The sequence below is a fragment of the Oncorhynchus keta genome, chromosome 26 (genome assembly GCF_023373465.1).
Source record: "Oncorhynchus keta strain PuntledgeMale-10-30-2019 chromosome 26, Oket_V2, whole genome shotgun sequence".
Taxonomy (NCBI): domain Eukaryota; kingdom Metazoa; phylum Chordata; class Actinopteri; order Salmoniformes; family Salmonidae; genus Oncorhynchus; species Oncorhynchus keta.
In genome coordinates this window covers 8,891,648-8,912,006 of record NC_068446.1, presented here as the reverse complement: position 1 = coordinate 8,912,006, position 20,359 = coordinate 8,891,648, and the positions used below count along the sequence as shown (strand labels likewise).

At 41.7% G+C, this 20,359-nt stretch overlaps 1 pseudogene; it reads right to left on the bottom strand.

The window, feature by feature from the left end:
* Positions 1-19,378, bottom strand: part of LOC118358633 (protein crumbs homolog 1-like) — a 43,950-nt pseudogene extending 24,572 nt beyond the window's left edge.
* Between the last annotated feature and the right edge of the window lie 981 nt (positions 19,379-20,359).

The window sequence follows — 20,359 nt, the reverse complement described above, 5'->3', positions numbered from 1 at the left end:
AATAAATAAATGAATTTGACACGACCAGAATAATTGTACTCCTCTCGCATATTGCTTGGTCTGCTGCTCCATTGTTGTGGCCATGACAGGTAAGCTTGCATCTTCGTCCTGCAACGAGCCATTTCATTTACCATTTACATTAACAATATTGACTTTTACTTTTAATGTTACAGATGACTAGTTGTGAAAAGATCCATAGCCTGGAGTCCTTCTTTAACCAATTAAACGATTCGGATTCACCCAAAACACGTTTAACGTCAACAGAGGCATTTCCAGAATCTCTAGGAACACAATTGGCCAAATTGTCAGGTTGAATGTTTCCCTCACTATCAAATAAGACTTAAATATCACGTTTTTATCCAGGGTATTCCATTCCTCAGATCAGTGTTGAAACACTCACTTCTTCTACATCTAGTGGCAGCAAAAAGCAGAGACCCTGAAGAACGGGCTCAGTGCTGAATAGGCCGAGAATAAAAAAATGATACAAATACATTTACTATAGCTTTTCCTTGGACTTTACGAGAAGAGGAATGGCCTATGAGGAGAGGCTTGCATAGCCTATAGCCCAGGGGGTGTAGGCAACACTGTTCATGGAGTGCCATAGCCACGGGAAGTATGTGCTGCAACACCCCCCTTCTTAACAGTGAGAACGCTCAGGCGCAGGCAATGTTGAAAAGTAATCTTTAGACTTGTACATTTCTTAAATGTAGTTTTGTAATTGACTAATGCAAGCAGACAAGAAAATTGTGTTTTGCTGTGAACTAATGAGTAACCTAGGTAACCACACGAAAGGTCCATATGTGCGCTCTGAAGGCAGCGGCCCTAACCACTAATCCACACCACACATTTTGGATTTTTAAATGACCATTAAAGTAATCTTAATCTGAAATGTGAAGGCAGAGGTTCGGCCCCGAGGGCAAGTTATCTGTTATACACTTTTATTGATAATGATATAGCTGTACATTTATCCAGAGTGACTTATAGGAGCACATCAGGGTTAAGTGCCTTGCTCAAGGGCACATTGACAGATTTTCACCTGGTTGATTCAAACAGCAACCTTTTGGTTACTGGCTCAACGTACATATATATATGATGTATATAGAGTTCATTTTTCTATTCCTAATTTATAAAAAACTTTTGACATGTTTCTGTGGAATTTTCCTCTGCGTTGTCGTGACTGCTCTTTCCTGTGGATTTCCAAACATAACGCGACAAGCAAACGTAGGTATTTTAGATATAAAATAATCTTTATGGAACAAAAGGAACATTTGTGTAACTGGGAGTCTCGTGAGTGAAAACATCCAAAGACCATCAAAGGTAAACGATTAATTTGATTGCTTTTCTGATTTTCGTGACCAAGCTTCCTAATGCTAAGTGTACTTAATGTTTTGTCGTGCGATCGATAAACTTACACAAACGCTTGGATTGCTTTCACTGTAAAGCATAATTTCAAAATCTGACATGACAGGTGGATTAACAAAAGGCTAAACTGTGTTTTCCTATATTGCATTTCATTAATATAGTATTAATATTAATATTTCATTAATATACATATTTATTCAGCGGTTGTCGATGACACTTATCCCGATAGTGGGATTGCAGCCATAACAAGTTAAATTATTTATTTACTTGCTAACTAAATGATAACACAGGATAACATACACACTTAATACATTAGAAAAAGGTCCCTAGCGGACTGACACACCATATGGCGGCTTGTTACACAACGACATGGAGAGATAGAGAGAAAAATACACTTATCATTGATACATTTTAGAAACTATTCTCACAGTAATCATATACTTTGCCGCCCATTTGGAGTAAGAAATCATGAATGTATTTACGTTGAAATGCCTTAATTAGCTGTGGGTCTCTGTGAGAACCAGCCCTCCTTAGGAAGGGTGATGGACCTTTCACCGGCATGCTTGTAAGGCTCTGATTGTCTGAAAGGGGTCCAGACCTGTCTCATCTACTGATGCTCCTTTGAAGATAGGCTAGCCAGTCATATCGATGGTTCCCATTGGGTGATGAGAGTAGCGTACTACAGTGATTTTAGAAGAGTAGTAGAAAAGGATGGTTTGAAGGATAGTAGAATGGTCCCAATTAAATTCACTTTTTTATGACAGCTAATCAGCTGTACCAGTGACTGTCTGAGAGGGGAGTTTTCTTCTCCATGCCGTGTTGGTATTCAGAGTTCAAACCACTTTACACAAGCAGCTGCAGCCTGGCGATGTTCTGGTCTAACTGTTCATTTCTTTACCCATCCTTTTATGCACTCTGGTCGAAAGGGACGGTTTCGTCAGGCTGACACGCACTCTGACCTCACTTGGGGTGTGGCTACTTACTCTGCAAAGTTTATAGGAGACAAATTCTCTCTCATGGCTCCTAAAATCAGATTCCTATCTTAACAAAAATACTTTCATAAATGTTCATATTTTCTATACAACGGTAAGGCTTGAGACTTCGTAAATGTATTCAATATACTTTAAGTTATTTCCTTTACGTATTTCCTTTATAACACTTTAAAATAGCATCCCATATGACATTTTTATTCTTTAGATCACCTCTGACCATTCCCCAAGTTCTAATGTTAGAAATATTGTTCCAGTATTCGCTTTGCCAAGCCGATCTGACCCATTCGGATTCTTACAGGACAGTCATGACATGAAATAATGCTGGTAATTAATTGGCAGATATTGTGTTACGTTTGGCTTTTTAAGCCAATAGTGGCTAACCAGGGGTGGGATAATGTAAATGTGGCTTTGATTGGATTGTAGCCGGGAGCTTTATGTTCATGACAATTTGTGATGGAACAACTGGCAGTGTCAACGTTGATATAGATTAGTGTATGTCAATTAAGAGTAAAAGTAAAGTAAAAGGTCCATGTCTAGTTTTCAATTCCATTTGATTTCAGATAAAGAATAGTATAGGTTCTGAAACCATAAGCATCTATTCTTAATATAAGAATATGTTAGTGGTAAAATACAGTACCATGGCTTCTACTCAGACCAATAGACCCATTCAATCTCATATACAGTAGCAACAAAAGTTACTAGATGAAGATATTTTCTCAATCCAGTTTACAACAGCACACAGAAAAGATGGGAAGCTTAAAACACGATGATGATCAACAATAATCACTTAATTCCATTTACTTCAATGAGATTGTATAGCATTGTAATTGAAACAAATAGTCACATACATGAAAGCACAAAGAAGAACATAACCATACCTGCATTTAGCAATAGAATGCTCGAAATCCATACTTCCACGTTCAGCATTGCGTTGGTTTATGAGTTTCCCAACAGTAGTTGCACGCACGCCTAGATGTCAACTACCACTGTGTGTACAATCTCATTGTGACCATAGGTCATTAGGGTATCCGTCAGTCCCTGTCCTCGTCTTTAGCCATGCACAACTAAACACAGTGCTGAGTCCTACTGCAGGCAGGAGTCTGGGAAAGCCAGATCCTCAGGATTAACACTAATGCAATTAGTGCCATTTTACAGAGTGAGCACTGGTGACTGCTAGGAAGTCAATTATAGAACAGTGTTGGGAGACCCATCCACTACTCTTACCTGCTGAGCCTTACAGGCAGATAACAGGCTTGTGTAAGCAGCAGAGCGACTAGAATATTCCTCTATTGTAAAAGAAGAGTGTGAATGGGTGAAAACTGTAAATAAACCCAAGCTACAACCATACACATGCTTGGTACCTGTCACATAGTTATTAAACTGAGAGCTGATCATTGACTATTGGGCGTGCCCTAAATAATAGGCTGGACCAAAATCCATATCCATACTTATGGTTTTCACATTTTAATTGAGCATGCCCTAATTTGTTATGGGAGTGCATAGAATCATCAAGCATCCCAGCAATTTGAACCTTGGACATTTTTTGACAGTTCTCAATAATCATTCATAATGTCTCTATGTTACATTAACTGTTGTTCCTGGTTGGTAGCTGCATATGAATCCTGCAGCGTGCTGTGGGTCGTAGTGGTCTGGACACAGAGGCTTTGAACCTTACAGGCTATGCCAGGACAGCTCTATACACCAGCCACCATAGAGAGGGGCTGCTACTGCACTCACTCACATCCACCTCACACTGACGACCCTTGAACCCTGAACAGGACACAGACAGAGTGTAATGCATATAGAGGGGATAGACAACACACACACATGTACACATGCAGGCCAGCAGAGAGGGATACACACACACACACACACACACACACACACACACACACACACACACACACACACACACACACACACACACACACACACACACACACACACACACACACACACACACACACACACACACACACACCTCTGTATTTATAAAGATAACAAATACATTTCCAACATTGTGAGAACTCTTGCTCTCATTCCTTCTCCCCCTCTCTCTCTCTCTCTCTCTCTCCTTCAATACCCCCCCTCTCTTTCTCTCTCCTACCCCCTTTTCTCATCCTCTTCTTCCCTCTTCTCTCTCCATCCCAGATAGCACATTTGGTTATTGGAAGTTGTGGGAACCTGTGTTTTTGGTTTCAGATTGGTTCCGGGAGCGAAGATTCCTGACTGACAAAACAGGCTGTAATTCCAGGCTGTTTTTTCAAACAGCTCCTACACTAAACGGGCATTATCGTCATTTTCACAATATTATTCCAACCTCATAGTGTGGAAATATAATAATAATATAATAATAATCTATGGATTTCACATGACCGGGAATACAGATGTGCATCTGTTGGTCACTGATACCTTAAAAAAAGGTAGGGAGCGGATGCAAATGTGACCACCATTTGCATCATGAAGCGCAACAAATCTCCTTCGCATTCAGGCTGTTAATAGTGGCGTGTGGAATGTTGCCTCACTCCTCTTCAATGCCTGTGCAAATTTGCTGGATATCGGCGGGAACTGGAACCCGCTGTCGTACACATCAATCCATATCATCCCAAACATGGTCAATGGGTGACATGTCTGGTGAGAATGCAGGCCATGGAAGAAGTGGGACATTTTCAGCTTCCGGGAATTGTGTACAGATCTTTGCGACATGGGGCTGTGCATTATAAAAGCTGAAACATGAGGTGATGTCGGTGAATGAATGACATGACAATGGACCTCAGGCTCTCATCACGGTATCTCTGTGCATTCAAATTGCCATAGATAAAATGCAATTGTGTTCATTGTCCATACCTTATGCCTGCCCATACCATAACCCCAATGCCACAATAGAGCACTTCGTTTACAACCTTGACAAAACAAGAAGTTAATAAGATTTTAAATGATATGACACATGAATGTTTAATAATGCGAATATGTATTTATATTGCGCGCCCTCCAATTTCACCCGATGTTGGCCATCCCAAACCGCTTGCCCACACCAGACCATACACATGATCTGTGGTTGTGAGGCTGGTTGGACACACTGCCAAATGCTCTAAAATGATGTTGGAGACGGGAAATCGCACTGGTGAACATTCCTCCAGTCACCATGCCAACTGTACTCAGCCTTAAAAACTTCAGACATCTGTGGCATTGTGTTGTGACAAAACTTTCAGCTCATGAAACATTTGACCAACACTTTACATGTTGCATTTATGTTTTGTTCATTGTATATATAAAACACAGGAAATCATGTTTTTGACTGCAGTGGTCCTTTAAATGTCATTCTTAGAATGTTTTCTGAATGGTAGTAGTGCTACGTTTGTAACAAAGTGGGAATTTACGAGTTTCCCACTAGTAATTACCAGTTGAATGGCCATTCAAATATACACTGCTCAAAAAATAAAGGGAACACTAAAATAACACATCCTAGATCTGAATGAATGAAATATTCTTATTAAATACTTTTTTCTTTACATAGTTGAATGTGCTGACAACAAAATCACACAATTATCAATGGAAATCAAATTTATCAACCCATGGAGGTCTGGATTTGGAGTCACACTCAAAATTAAGGTGGAAAACCACACTACAGGCTGATCCAACTTTGATGTAATGTCCTTAAAACAAGTCAAAATGAGGCTCAGTAGTGTGTGTGGCCTCCACGTGCCTGTATGACCTCCCTACAACGCCTGGGCATGCTTCTGATGAGGTGGCGGATGGTCTCTCCTGAGGGATCTCCTCCCAGACCTGGACTAAAGCATCTGCCAACTCCTGGACAGTCTGTGGTGCAACGTGGCGTTGGTGGATGGAGCGAGACATGTCCCAGATGTGCTCAATTGGATTCAGGTCTGGGGAACGGGCAGGCCAGTCAATAGCATCAATGCCTTCCTCTTGAAGGAACTGCCGACACACTCCAGCCACATGAGGTCTAGTATTGTCTTGCATTAGGAGGAACCCAGGGCCAACCACACCAGCATATGGTCTCACAAGGGGTCTGAGGATCTCATCTCGGTACCTAATGGCAGTCAGGCTACCTCTGGCGAGCACATGGAGGGCTGTGCAGCCCCCCAAAGAAATGCCACCCCACACCATGACTGACCCACCTCCAAACCAGTCATGCTGGAGGATGTTGCAGGCAGCAGAACATTCTCCACGGTGTCTCCAGACTGTCACGTCTGTCACATGTGCTCAGTGTGAACCTTCTTTCATCTGTGAAGAGCACAGGGCGCCAGTGGCGAATTTGCCAATACTTGGTGTTCTCTGGCAAATGCCAAATGTCCTGCATGGTGTTGGGCTGTAAGCACAACCCCCACCTGTGGACGCCGGGTCCTCATACCACCCTCATGGAGTCTGTTTCTGACCGTTTGAGTAGACACATGCACATTTGTGGCCTGATGGAGGTCATTTTGAAGGGCTCTGGCAGTGCTCCTGCTCCTCCTTGCACAAAGGCGGAGGTAGCGGTCCTGCTGCTGGGTTGTTGCCCTCCTACGGCCTCCTCCACGTCTCCTGATGTACTGGCCTGTCTCCTTGTAGCGCCTCCATGCTCTGGACACTACGCTGACAGACACAGCAAAACTTCTTGCCACATCTCACATTGATGTGTCATCCTGGATGAGCTGCACTACCTGAGCCACTTGTGTGGGTTGTAGACTCCGTGTCATGCTACCACTAGAGTGAAAGCACCGCCACGCCAGCATTCAAAAGTGACCAAAAACATCAGCCAGGAAGCATAGGAACTGAGAAGTGGTCTGTGGTCCCCACCTGCAGAACCACTCCTTTATTGGGGGTGTCTTGCTAAATGCCTATAATTTCCACCGGTCTATTCCATTTGCACAACAGCATGTGAAATGTATTGTCAATCAGTGTTGCTTCCTAAGTGGACAGTTTGATTTCACAGAAGTGTGATTGACTTGGAGTTACATTGTGTTATTTAAGTATTCCCTTTATTTTTTTGAGCAGTGTATTTAACCCAGTCTTATGTGGAAAACATACATAAAGATGATATCTCTATCATTCTCTATGTCCCATTGATTCAGAGGGGTTGTGGTCCTTCTGTAGCTCAGTTGGTAGAGCATGGCGCTTGTAACGCCAGGGTAGTGGGTTCGATCCCCGGGACCACCCATACGTAGAATGTATGCACACATGAATGTAAGTCGCTTTGGATAAAAGCGTCTGCTAAATGGCATATATGATTGATATGATATGGTTTGGTTAAATTCAGAAGACACATTTCAGTTGAATGCATTAGGTTGTATTAGGTTGATGTTGTTTGTGAGCATGATGTTGTTTGTGAGCGTATGGACAGAACCATTGAGGCCATCTCCATTTTTAAGTAGTCAATTTTTCCCCTACTACTTCTATGAGTTGGGAAACATACTGAAAGGGTGCATACAGCCAGGTAGACTGTGTTGTTTGAACAGGTATAAAGCCAAGGTTAGCTATCTTACTGCCACCTACAGTTATGGAATGTTTGCTCACGAGTATAATCCATTGGCTGATTCCTCCTGAAGACATGTATCATGTAATCCTTCCTTCACCCATAGGAAGGCCTACCCAGTTGACTACTTTAAAATGGTGGAAGACCTCAATGGCAATGCCAATGCTAAAATAGGTTTTATTAATCTAGAGTCATCTATCTAACTCTATGGTGGTAACTCCCCACTTGGTCACGAACGCAGCATGAAGTTTTCTTGTGGTTTATTTAGTTTATATAGAAAGTTTTCTAAATGTTCTGCGAACGGAATTTATGTTTTAAGTAACATTCTTAGAACATGTTCTAAGGGTTAAATGTATTTTATTTCTTATGGATAGCTTTCTCAATATATTGAGAACATAATGGATGTGTTTTTAAATAACACTAAGAACATTCTATGAAATGTTTTTGTGGTTTTCATGGAAAGTTTTCTTTATGTTCTGAGAACAGAATTTAGAGCTTATTGACATTCCCAGAATATTACCAAGAACTGACATAAAAGAGAACCATACATTCTCTGAATCCATCAATCGATCAATCAATCGATCAATCAATCAATCAATCAATCAATCAATCAATCAATCAATCAATCAATCAAATGTATTCATAAAGCCCTTCTTACATCAGCTGATGTCAATGTGCTGTACAGAAACCCAGCCTAAAACCCCAAACTGCAAGCAATGCAGGTGTAGAAGCACGGTGACTAGGAAAAACTCCATAGAAAGGCCGGAACCTAGGAAGAAACCTAGAGAGGAACCAGACTATGAGGGGTGGCCAGTCCTCTTCTGGCTGTGCCGGGTGGAGATTATAACAGAACATGGCCAAGATGTTCAAATGTTCATAGATGACCAACAGGGTCAAATAATAATAATCACAGTGGTTGTAGAGGGTGCAACAGGTCAGCACCTCAGGAGTAAATGTCAGTTGGCTTTTCATAGCTTTTCACAGCACCTGCTGTCTCTAGAGAGTTTAAAACAGCAGGTCTGGGACAGGTAGCACATCCGGTGAACTGAGAACATCAGTTAAGTCACACCATTTTTGAGTACGTTTCCAGAATGTAGTAAAAACATGACATTAAATCGAACCAGATGGGAACTTTGTGTGGAATGTTGTATGGAAGTACTGAAATTCCCACAGAAGGATGTTGTTTCTGAAAGTTCTCTGAACGTTGACAACATTCCCAATGTCAAATCATTTAGTGTTCCTAGAATAATACCTAAAATAAAAAATCAATTGAACCATTCGTGAATCTTTAGGAAGCCAACAATTATTATTTTTTTTTTGTCAAGTTCCTTAATGTGCTGAGAATGTTCCAAAACCAAGCAATTATCCTGCACTATTTCCAGGAAGTTGTGGGAAGCTTGAATGCAAAATAACCATAGGACAACCACGCTCTCACCAAGTTCTTAGAATGAGATCCCTGTCTTTCCCTCACTCCACCTTACTCTCATACCTTCGTAGGGGGCGTCTAGAGAGGGGCTGCAGATGCCATTTCAAGAACAAATGACATGCCTACTGTGCTTTCTGTTCTGTAACTGTGTGACTGTACTGTACTGTACCTGGCCAACAGTCACATGTATAGTTCCCCTTGTCCTCCACACAGGTGGCGCTGTTGACACAGGGCTGGGGATTGCATGGAAGGAGAGGAGTTTCACAGTGAAGGTGGTCTGAGAGCAGTCGCAGCTGTACCTGAACGATAACGATTTTTAGTTACAGATCTTTCAGTTTCAGTGCTAATTACTTTTCCAATAAAAAGTGAAGCTATACAAGCAAGCATTATGCAGGCGTTTCTTGTTCTACTCCACAAAATTCAAATCTCTCACACACACACAAACGTCTTACTCATTAAAACCCCTTCAGGACACAGAGCCCCATTTTGGCATGGCTGGTCTTGGCACTCGTCAATTTCGATTTCACAGTGGTCTCCCTGGAAACTGGACATGCAGGTACACGAGAAACTGTTGACGTAGTCATGACAACTCCCACCCTTGACACTCATCAATCTGGACCTCACAGGTGGGCATCTGGAACATCAAACATCCAATATGGCCGACAGAGTCAGTCACAGGGTTCTGGTCGTATAATACACACTGGCCAAACCATCTGGACAGGTCAGTTTATGGAAACATGAAGGGGAATATCAACATGCACCTGTGGAGATAATACTCAATGTCAAATGCTTTCATGTTGAATGGCTTACGTATCGTTATATACTGATATTAGAGGCTCTGTTTCCTTTACTCGTGTTGTTCATGTTTGTTTCTGTGTCCGTTTTGACATAAGCCCCCCTGCGTGGCTTTCATCTGTGTTCTACTATGTAATTCTGAATCCCAGATCAATCATACTGTAGACCAGAACACAGGGCGATGGACTACATAGAAAAAATAGAATATTTTCTAAGTGTGTATTTAATCTTTCCTAAGATTCTCTAAAGAGCTAGGATTACCCATAGATGATCTTTCATGAGCAAATCTCTATTTCTATAACTGGATGTTATCGAGCATGGAAAGCCTATAGATATCCTGATTTCATGTTTTTGTATTTCTATTTTTAAATGTATGGGCTATAGCATAGAAGAGGCTATAGAACAGAGGGTTAGATTTGAGGACTAGTGTACATAACTCAAATTGCCACTAGATGGCATCTGTTTTACTCATTGGGTCAGTGGTGAGCAATCTTCATCCTGTGACCGGGAACACACATGATACAACTTATCAAAGTTATAATTAAAAACTAGTTTATTAAGAGATGTGTTACTTCCTGGCTGGAGCAAAAGCCTGCACTCACATACCGGACCTCTGCAGCTAAGATTGGCCACCCCTTGATCTAAACCATTTAAGAGGGTTTGCGACCTAAATTCACATAACACATGCCTGTTTCAAAACATTTTCTCCCATTTGGTAACTACTTAACAAAGCCCCGAAGGAGCTGTCGCTTCTCATCTTACCTGTAAACCCTGGGCTGCAGAGACAGTCGTACCTGCCCACCCTGTCTATACAGGTGGCTCCGTTCCTGCAGGGCTGTGACACACTTGTTCACCTCTATCAGGCAGCGCACACCCTGGAACCCAGGCACGCAGAAACACGAGTCGCCATCACCACGGTTATGACAGATGGCCTGGCTGTAGCAGGGGTTGGGGAACACTGGTCCGTTACCGGTACCTCTGACCTCGCCTTCAGGCGAGACGCACCTGGGGACAGGAACTATAGTTTTGATTGATTGTCTGATTGATGTGTTTCTGTTAGCATAGGGGTGGGACGCTCCAGATCTGGAGGGCCAAGGGTTTTCTGGCTTTTGTTCTGTCCGTGCACAAACATTGCTGATTCAACTAATATTGATTGATCCCCAGGGGGGAAATGGAAATGTCACACTATACTTTTCTGGTATATATTATTTAATTATTTAATGAAAAGGTCTTTCATACATTCTCTTTCTCTTTTTTTACATTCTCGTTCCAATATGTCAGTACTCAGTACCACCAGAAAATTGTATCGATATTGAAAAGGGTAAGTGTTTAGTGAGGGTGAACTAAAAGACATCCATGTTTTGTTCTCTTAGCCGTGTGTTACAACGAGTCATGCTTCGCATTGTCCCACACAACCATTGTGTTCTATAATAGCCTTTGACACAAAAGCCTCTCTTTCCACCTTTGAAAAAAAGAAAGAAAAAAAAAAAAAAAAAAGAATCCATTCCAGTACAAGGACATTTGCAAACTTAAGAGCCTCACAAAGCATCACAGCGTGCCTCCATGGCAACCAATTCCACAGTTCCATTTCTGCATTGCCTCTATTGCCATAGCGACCGCAGGCAGACAGAAGTCACTCATTTGAGGCATTTATCACTCCATTCATTCGAAGCACAGCCTCATAGCTGCTGTGGGGCTACTTAATCACACAGCACAGCAGAGCTTAATGACACACCACCTGGCCTGCCAGTCAGTCACAGTTATGTTTTTCCTCTTTTCATTTGTTTGGCTGTAAAAAGGTTGCCTCCAATACTAATTAGTGGATTAATCCATTCATTTGTTTTTACAAAACACATCTTAGAGGGAGGGAGGAATGAACAGCATGGCTCCTCCTAATGCCCAGCATACAGGAATATAGAACTTCCACTCAGATGAGCTGGCATCATGCATACTGTAGATCGGGGATGGCCAACGTTACCTCAGGTGTTTTTTGAGTAGGGCTGGAGCAAAAGCCTCTACACCCAGTAGGTGTCCAGGAGGATGAGGATTGGCTACCCCTGCTGTAGATGCTATAGCACCCATGTCATTTACTAAACAAACAAAAGCTTTCTATGGGAGCGGAAGGTTAGTAAACATGCATGCACCACCCATCCCGGCACATTGCAGATGTACTATCTCGATTAAGTAAGCTAGATCAAGCTACTTTTTAAGCTCTGACTCTGCTGCAGATCTTTTTACATTTAGTACATGCACATACAAATGCATCTTCTCCTCTGCCTAAAGCAAGTTCTGTCTGACTCTGGCATAACTGAGAAAAATGGGATAAGTGTTGCTTTTAATCATCATTTTATCTCGACAGACTTTTTATTTGAGAGAAATGGTGGTTTATTTGACCCTGGTCAGTCAATCAATTGCTTTTCTCTCTACCAACCTCTAGCTTAGGGGTACCCAAACTTTTTCACTTGGGGGCCCTCCTTCTAACATTGGGGAACATCCCGCGCGTGCACACGCACCACGTCTATTTCTATGGGCACAAGCTCTGTTCATGACGCAAACTGTTCACACGCCTCATGTTGGTGAAGAGAATGTTGCAGGTTTAAAGCTTATTACCTGCAATTCTACACATTTTGTTATGGGGTGAAAGAAAATGTAGCAGTTTTAATGAAAATTGTCTTGCAATTGTATGTATTTTGCCATGTCTAATGTGCATTCATGCAATATTTTAGTGATTAAAAAGTTACAACAATATATATGGGCTAAAAAAAACTACATAAAAAAAATTGGGTTTGGAAGGTGGTCCATATACTCCCCCTTCACAAAGGTTGTGACCCTTGTGACCTATTTCTAAACTTTCTTACCTAGCTAAAATTGTAGAATCCTTGATTAATTCTCAGCTAAGATCTTTCTTAACTTTGAAATGTATTCTAAACATACATCAGTCTGGTTTTAGACCAGATCATAACACTATCTCTGTTGCATCCCTAGCTACAGTATAAATTATGTTATTAACTGTATGGATTAAAGGCAACATTGTGCTGCCCTCTTCATTGACCTGTCAAAAGCCTTCGATACTGTTAATCCCTCACTGCTAATTCAGACGCTTTCCTCAAATGCCCTATACCAGCCTGCATGTAACTGGTAAAAAAAAATACTTGACAGATAGACCTCAATGTGTAACTACTGACGGTGTTAGATCAGGTTTTCTGGACATAAGAAAAGGTGTCCCACAGGGGTCGATTCTGGGTCCTGTACTGTTTACTTTTTACATGAACCCTGTTGACTTGTCTTTAAATAAATGTAACCTGCACTTGTATGCTGATGATACCCCACATTTTTTGTTTTGTATTATTAGGACCCCCATTTGCTGTTGCGAAAGCAGCAGCTTCTCTTCCTGGGGTCCACACAAAACATGACATAATACAGAACATTAATAGACAAGAACCAATTTAAATCAATTTAAAAACAGCACACATAGCCGTCTTATTAACCTTTTACGACTAGGGGGCGATATTTTAATTTTTGGATGAAAAACATTCCAGTTTTAAACAAGATATTTTGTCACGAAAAGATGCTCGACTATGCATATAATTGACAGCTTTGGATAGAAAACACTCTGATGTTTCCAAAACTGCAAAGATATTGTCTGTGAGTGCAACAGAACTGATGCTACAGGCGAAACCCAGATAAAGATCCAATCAGGAACTAACAAAATATATTGGTCAAATAGGGGAGAGGTGTTGTGCTGTGAAGTGTTGCTTTATCTGTTTGTTTGTTTTTAACTAGGTTTGCTGCTCATTTGAGCAATATGACATGGAAGGGAGTACCATTAAATAATGACTATATAATACTAAACGCTTTCTTGAATTTGTTCTGGCTTTGGGGACTGTGAAAATACCCCTGGTGGCATGTCTGGTGGGGTAAGTGTGTGTGTCAGAGTTGTGTGTAAGTTGACTATGCAACCATTTGGAATTTTCAACACATTAATGTTTCTTATAAAAATAAGTAATGCATTCAGTCTCTCCTCAACTCGTAGCCAAGAGAGACTGGCATGCATAGTATTTATCTTATCCCTCTGATTACAATGAAGAGCAAGATGTGTTGCTTTGTTCTGGGCCAGCTGTAGCTTAACTAGGTCTTTTTTTGCAGTACTTGACCACATTTATACTGGACAAAAATATAAAAGCAACATGTAAAGTATTGGTCCCATGTTTCATGAGCTGAAAAAAATAAAGATCCCGGAAATGTTCCATACTCACAAAAAGTACACATGTAATTACATCCCTGATCATGAACACTTCTCCTTTGCCAAAATAATCCATCCACCTGATAGGTGTGGCATATCAAGAAGATGATTAAATAGCATGATCATTACACAGGTGCACCTTGTGCTGGGGACAATTAAAGGCCAGTCACAAAACAATGCCACACAATGTCTCAAGTTGAGGGAGAGTGCAATTGGCATACTGACTGCAGGAATGTCCACCAGAGCTGTTGCCAGAGAATTTAATGTTCATTTGTCCACCTTAAGGCGCCTCCAACATCGTTTCAGAGAATTTGGCATTACGTCCAACAGGCCTCACAACCACAGACCACATGTAACTATGCCAGCTCAGGACCTCCCCATCCGGCTTCTTCACCTGCGGAATAATCTGAGACCAGCCAAGCAGACAGCTGATGAAACTGAGGCGTATTTCGGTCTGTAATGAAGCCCTTTTGTGAGGTAAAAAAACCTCAGCCAATTCTGATTGGCTGGGCCTGGCTCACCAGTTGGCCCACCCAAGGCTGCACAACTGCCCAGTCATGTGAAATCCATAGATTAGGGCCTAAAGAAATTATTTCAATTTGCTTATATGAACTGTAATTTATTAAAATTTTGCATGTTGCTTTTATAGCTTTGTTCAGTATAGACACTGACTGTTAGCACTTGGTGGATAAGGCTCGATCTGCAGGTAAAGCTAAGTTTACAGTATATTGTTCTCTCGAGCTCATAAAAAATAATCCCTGCTTACAAATACACTGGATTCAGAAAGTATTCAGACCCCTTGCCATTTTCCACATTTTGTAAGTAACCAGCCGTTGCTATCATTCTGCATTCAGTATATCCTTTGTGTAACGGTTATCTTGTGGTGAAGGAGAGTCGGACCAAAATGCAGCGTGTAGATTGCGATCCATGTTTAATAAACAAACGTAAAACATGAATCAATAACAAACACTACAAAACAAAGAACGTAATGAACGTAACTTAAACCGAAACAGCCTATACTTGTGTAAACTAACACAGAGACAGGAACAAGAACACTAAGGACACTCAAAGAATATGGCTGCCTAAATATGGTTCCCAATCAGAGACAACGATACACACCTGCCTCAGATTGAGAACCACTCCAGACAGCCATAGACTTTGCTAGATAACCCCACTAAGCCACACACCCAACACCCCACAAAACACACCACAATAAACCCATGTCACACCTGGCCTGACCAAATAAATGAGGACAAACACAATATATTACGACCAGGGCGTGACAGAATCCCCCCCCCCTAAGGTGCGGACTCCCGGGACGCACAGCAAAACAATAGGGGAGGGTCCGGGTGGGCGTCTGTCCATGGTGGCGGCTCCGGCGAGGGACGTGGACTCCACTCAATCAATGTCTTAGTCTAGCCGCTCCATGCAGACTGGCAGCTCTGGCTGCTCCATGCAGACTGGCAGCTCCATGCAGACTGGCAGCTCTGGCTGCTCCATGCAGACTGGCAGCTCTGGCTGCTCCATGCAGACTGGCAGCTCTGGCTGCTCCATGCAGGCTGGCAGCTCCATGCAGGCTGGTTCACCTTCCAACAGGATTACGACCCCAAGCACACAGCCAAGACAATGCAGGAGTGCCAAGCTTGTAGCGTCACAGCTAAAACTCGAGGCTGTAACCGCTGCCAAAGGTGCCTCCAAACTAACCCTCAAGTTACCAAAGTAACCCTCACCCTAAATCTCCCAATACCTCAGATACCCTCAGTTGATACCATGCCATGTATAGTTCTAGGACACGCACCAACTGGAATTGATATCAAAGAGGCATCTCCCCAAACGTGTCAACCCAAACTTACTGTAACACCCCCAGCAGAATCAATGGGACAAGATCACCAGCAGTGGCATGCCATGTAATGAGTGGAATGCATATGAAGGGACCCACAGCATTTAACACAGGGTGTGAAGTGCACACCTGTTCTAATTTTAGTACATTCCAGTGGGCCATTCTCAAAGATGGATATGACACTAAACAATGAATGTTGTTGTGCACTGCATGACACTAGTTTGAAGGTTGGGGATTTAGAGTTTTTTAGGCAGGGAACTTACGGCTTCACGAGACGGCACTCTATTGACACGGTATGAAGCCATTATATATATATTATTAGTTATACATATTTTTATTATTTATACATTTTTAGGCTTGAATATGTTAAAACAAGGACAAATAATGTTTTTTCAGGCTCCAACGAGACAGGCCCGGCAGAATCGGGAATGCTTGGTGGAAAAAGTCCAGAACCCCTGGTTTCCGCGATTCGTCAGAACAGCCCATCAAAAAAGCAGAGGTATTTTAATGATGTATTGTTAATGTATAGTATAATACCTGAAATGTATTTGACATTTTTTATCTAACATGTTTTATGTTTAACTTCTTATGGCATAGGGGACACTTGGCCAAAAAACAGGGAAAATGCAGCGCGGCAAATTAAAATAAAATGATATAAAAATCAAACTTTCATTAAATCACATATGTAAGATACTAAATTAAAGCTACACTCGTTGTGAATCCAGCCAACATGTCAGATTTTAAAAAGGCTTTTCGGCGAAAGCATAAAAGGTTATTATCTGATGATAGCACAACACTAAACAAAGAGAGTAGCATATTTCAACCCTGCAGGCGCTACACAAAACGCAGAAATAAAATATAAAACACGCCTTACCTTTGACGAGCTTATTTTGTTGGCACTCCAATATGTCCCATAAACATCACAATTGGTCCTTTTGTTCGATTAATTCCGTCCATATATATCCAAAATGTCTATTTATTTGGCGCGTTTGATCCAGAAAAAAACAGCTTCCAAATTGCGCAACGTCACTACAAAATATCTCAAAAGTTGCCTGTAAACTTTGCCAAAACATTCCAAACTACTTTTGTAATACAACTTTAGGTATTTTTAAACGTTAATAATCGATCAAATTGAAGACGGGTCTATCTGTGTTCAATACAGGAAGACAACAAACCAATGCTACTTTTCAAGTATTGCGCAACTCTCAAAAGTGTTACCCATTTCCTAGATGGCCGTATTTCTTCATTGCACAAAGGAATAACCTCAACCAAATTCCAAAGACTGAACGGTTAGTCCTCTGTGTTTTGCCTGCTACATAAGTTCTGTTATACTCACAGACATGATTTAAACAGTTTTAGAAACTTCAGAGTGTTTTCTATCCACATCTACTAATAATATGCATATCTTATATTCTTGGCATGAGTAGCAGGAAGTTGAAATTGGGCACGCTATTTATCCAAAAGTGAAAATGCTGCCCCCTATACCTTAAGAAGTTAGTAACCTATTTTGTTTGTATTATTTTCTTTCAGATTCCTCCCCGGCGTACAATGGCACAGAAGACCTCACACATCTAGAGCACATGGAGGAATCCGGCTCACCGAACATTCACAATGAAACAACCAAACCGGGGATTTCACCATTTTAAATGACATTTCAGAGGCAGACGACAGGCTATTATGGGATGCGGCCAACCTTCTTGATTCAGCCAATTCATTGGTGGAAACAACCGTATCTGAAATAGAACAAGCTAGGCTTTTCACAGCCTCTCCAGGACTCTAAAATCCTGAGAGGTTTTGCTACACAAACAAATGGGGGCTTTACTCGAGACTCACTCACTCTGTCACGCCCTGACCTTAGTTTTCTTTATTGTTTGGTTTGGTCAGGGTGTGACAAGGGTGGTGTGTTTGTTTTTTTGTATTGTCTAGTTTTTTTTGTATGTCTAGGGGTTTTCTAGTCTGGGGGTTTATATGTCTATGGTTGCCTAGATTGGTTCTCAATCAGAGGCAGCTGTTTATCGTTGTCTCTGATTGGGATATTTAGGTAGCCATGTTCCTTGGTTTATCTGTGGGTTATTGTCTATGTATAGTTGCCTGTGTCAGCACTCAGTTTACATAGCTTCACGTTTGTTTAGTTATTTTGTACGTTTTTTTGTGTTTCTTCGTTTAATTAAAGAGTATGTATTCGTATCACGCTGCACCTTGGTCTCCTCCATACAATGAACGTGACACACGCATTCTCCTGGTACTGCTGCTCAATCCGTGTATGGTGTATGTGATGTAAACAGAGAGGTCTACTTCCTTGGGGACCTGAATATTGACCGGTTTTCATCAAGCTGTCTGCTCAAAAGGAAGCTTCTTACTGTAACCAGTGCCTGTAATCTGGTTCAGGTTATTAATCAACCTACCAGGGTGTTTAAAAACACTACAGGAACAAGATCATCCACATGTATCGATCACATTTTTACTAATGCTGTCAAACTTTGTCCTGAAGCTGTATCCTAACACTGGACAGAAGAACTCCTCATAGAAGGCCAGCCTTCCAGAGTTGCCTGTTTAGTGTTGACTTTGAGACTGGTGTTTTGCGGGTACTATTTAATGAAGCTGCCAGTTGAGGACTTGTGAGGCGTCTGTTTTTCAAACTAGACACTAATGTACTTGTCCTCTTGCTCAGTTGTGCACCGGGGCCTCCCACTCCTCTTTCTATTCTGGTTAGGGCCAGTTTGCTCTTTTTTGTGAAGGGAGTAGTACACAGGGGTTTACCAGATCTTCAGTTTCTTGACAATATCTTGCATGGAAGAGCCTTCATTTCTCAGAACAAGAATAGCATGACGAGTTTCAGAAGAAACTGTTGTTTCTGGCCATTTTGAGCCTGTAATGGAACACACAAATGCTGATGCTCCAGATACTCAACTCGTCTAAAGAAGGCCAGTTGTATTGCTTTTTTAATCAGCACAACAGTTTTCAGCTGTGCTAACATAATTGTATCTGTACCTTTTTAAACTCACTTTCTGCACCTACTTTCTGACTCCTGGCGTGTACGTTACAGAATAACACCTCACAAGATTCAACTCTTTTCCAGGCGGCAGGAACCTCCCGCTCCGCCAGAAGCTGAGCCCCCAGTTTATGGGGCTGTTCAATGTCCCCCGGAGGGTCGTAAACCACCGACTACCGGATCTCACCCTCTTTTCATGTTTCCCACCTCACGCTGGTGGTTCCTGGTCCCCTGGCTGATGCTGTCCCCCATGACAACCCACCGCCACCCCTGGACATCGAGGGAAGCTCAGCCTATGCTGTCAGATCCCTCCTGTATGTCGTGGGGGTTGGCTACAGTACCTGGTGGACTGGGAGGGGTGTGGTCCAGAGGAGCAGTGTTGGTTAAACTCACCTTCTGCACCTGCTTTCTGATCCCCACCGTATACGTTCCAACTCATCAGTTCAAATAGGATACATGTTGTATTAAACAGCATATAAACACTCAAAATGGGTCAAGAGCCATAAGGGGTAGTCTGGATCATTTAGGCTATATTATTAACCTATTATTTAAATGATTTGAAGTCCATATCAATAAATTGTGAAGCATTTGCGAGTGCGACACACTAGGTTGGCAGGGACATTATAGTGCTCAGCATTTAAACATTTTGTATTAAATCATTAAGTGCCATACTTATAATTGAAATTAAACGACAAATGCCTTTTTATTTAGAAATACTGTGTAACAATGACACACTTAGCTAGCTACCCACCTCATTCTTTTCTGTTAGCATGTGCACATATACTGAACAAAAATGTAAACGTGCAAAAGTTTCAAATATTTTATTAGTTACAGTTCATATGGAAATCAGTCAATTGAAATAAATGCATTACTAATCTATGGATTTCACATGACTGGGAATACAGATATGCATCTGTTGATCCCATACACCTTACAAAAAGGTAGGGGCGTGGATCAGAAAAGCAGTCAGTATCTGGTGTGACCACCATTTGCCTCATGCAGAAACACAGATCTCCTTCACATAGAGTTGATCAGGCTGTCAATTGTGGCCTGTGGAATATTGTCCCACTCCTGTTCAATTCCTTTGCGAAGTTGCTGGATATTGGCGGTAACTGGAACATGCTGTCGTACACTGAGATCCAGAGCATCCTAAACATGCTCAATGGGTGACATGTCTGGTGAGAATGCAGGCCATGGAAGAAGTGGGACATTTTCAGCTTCCAGGAATTGTGT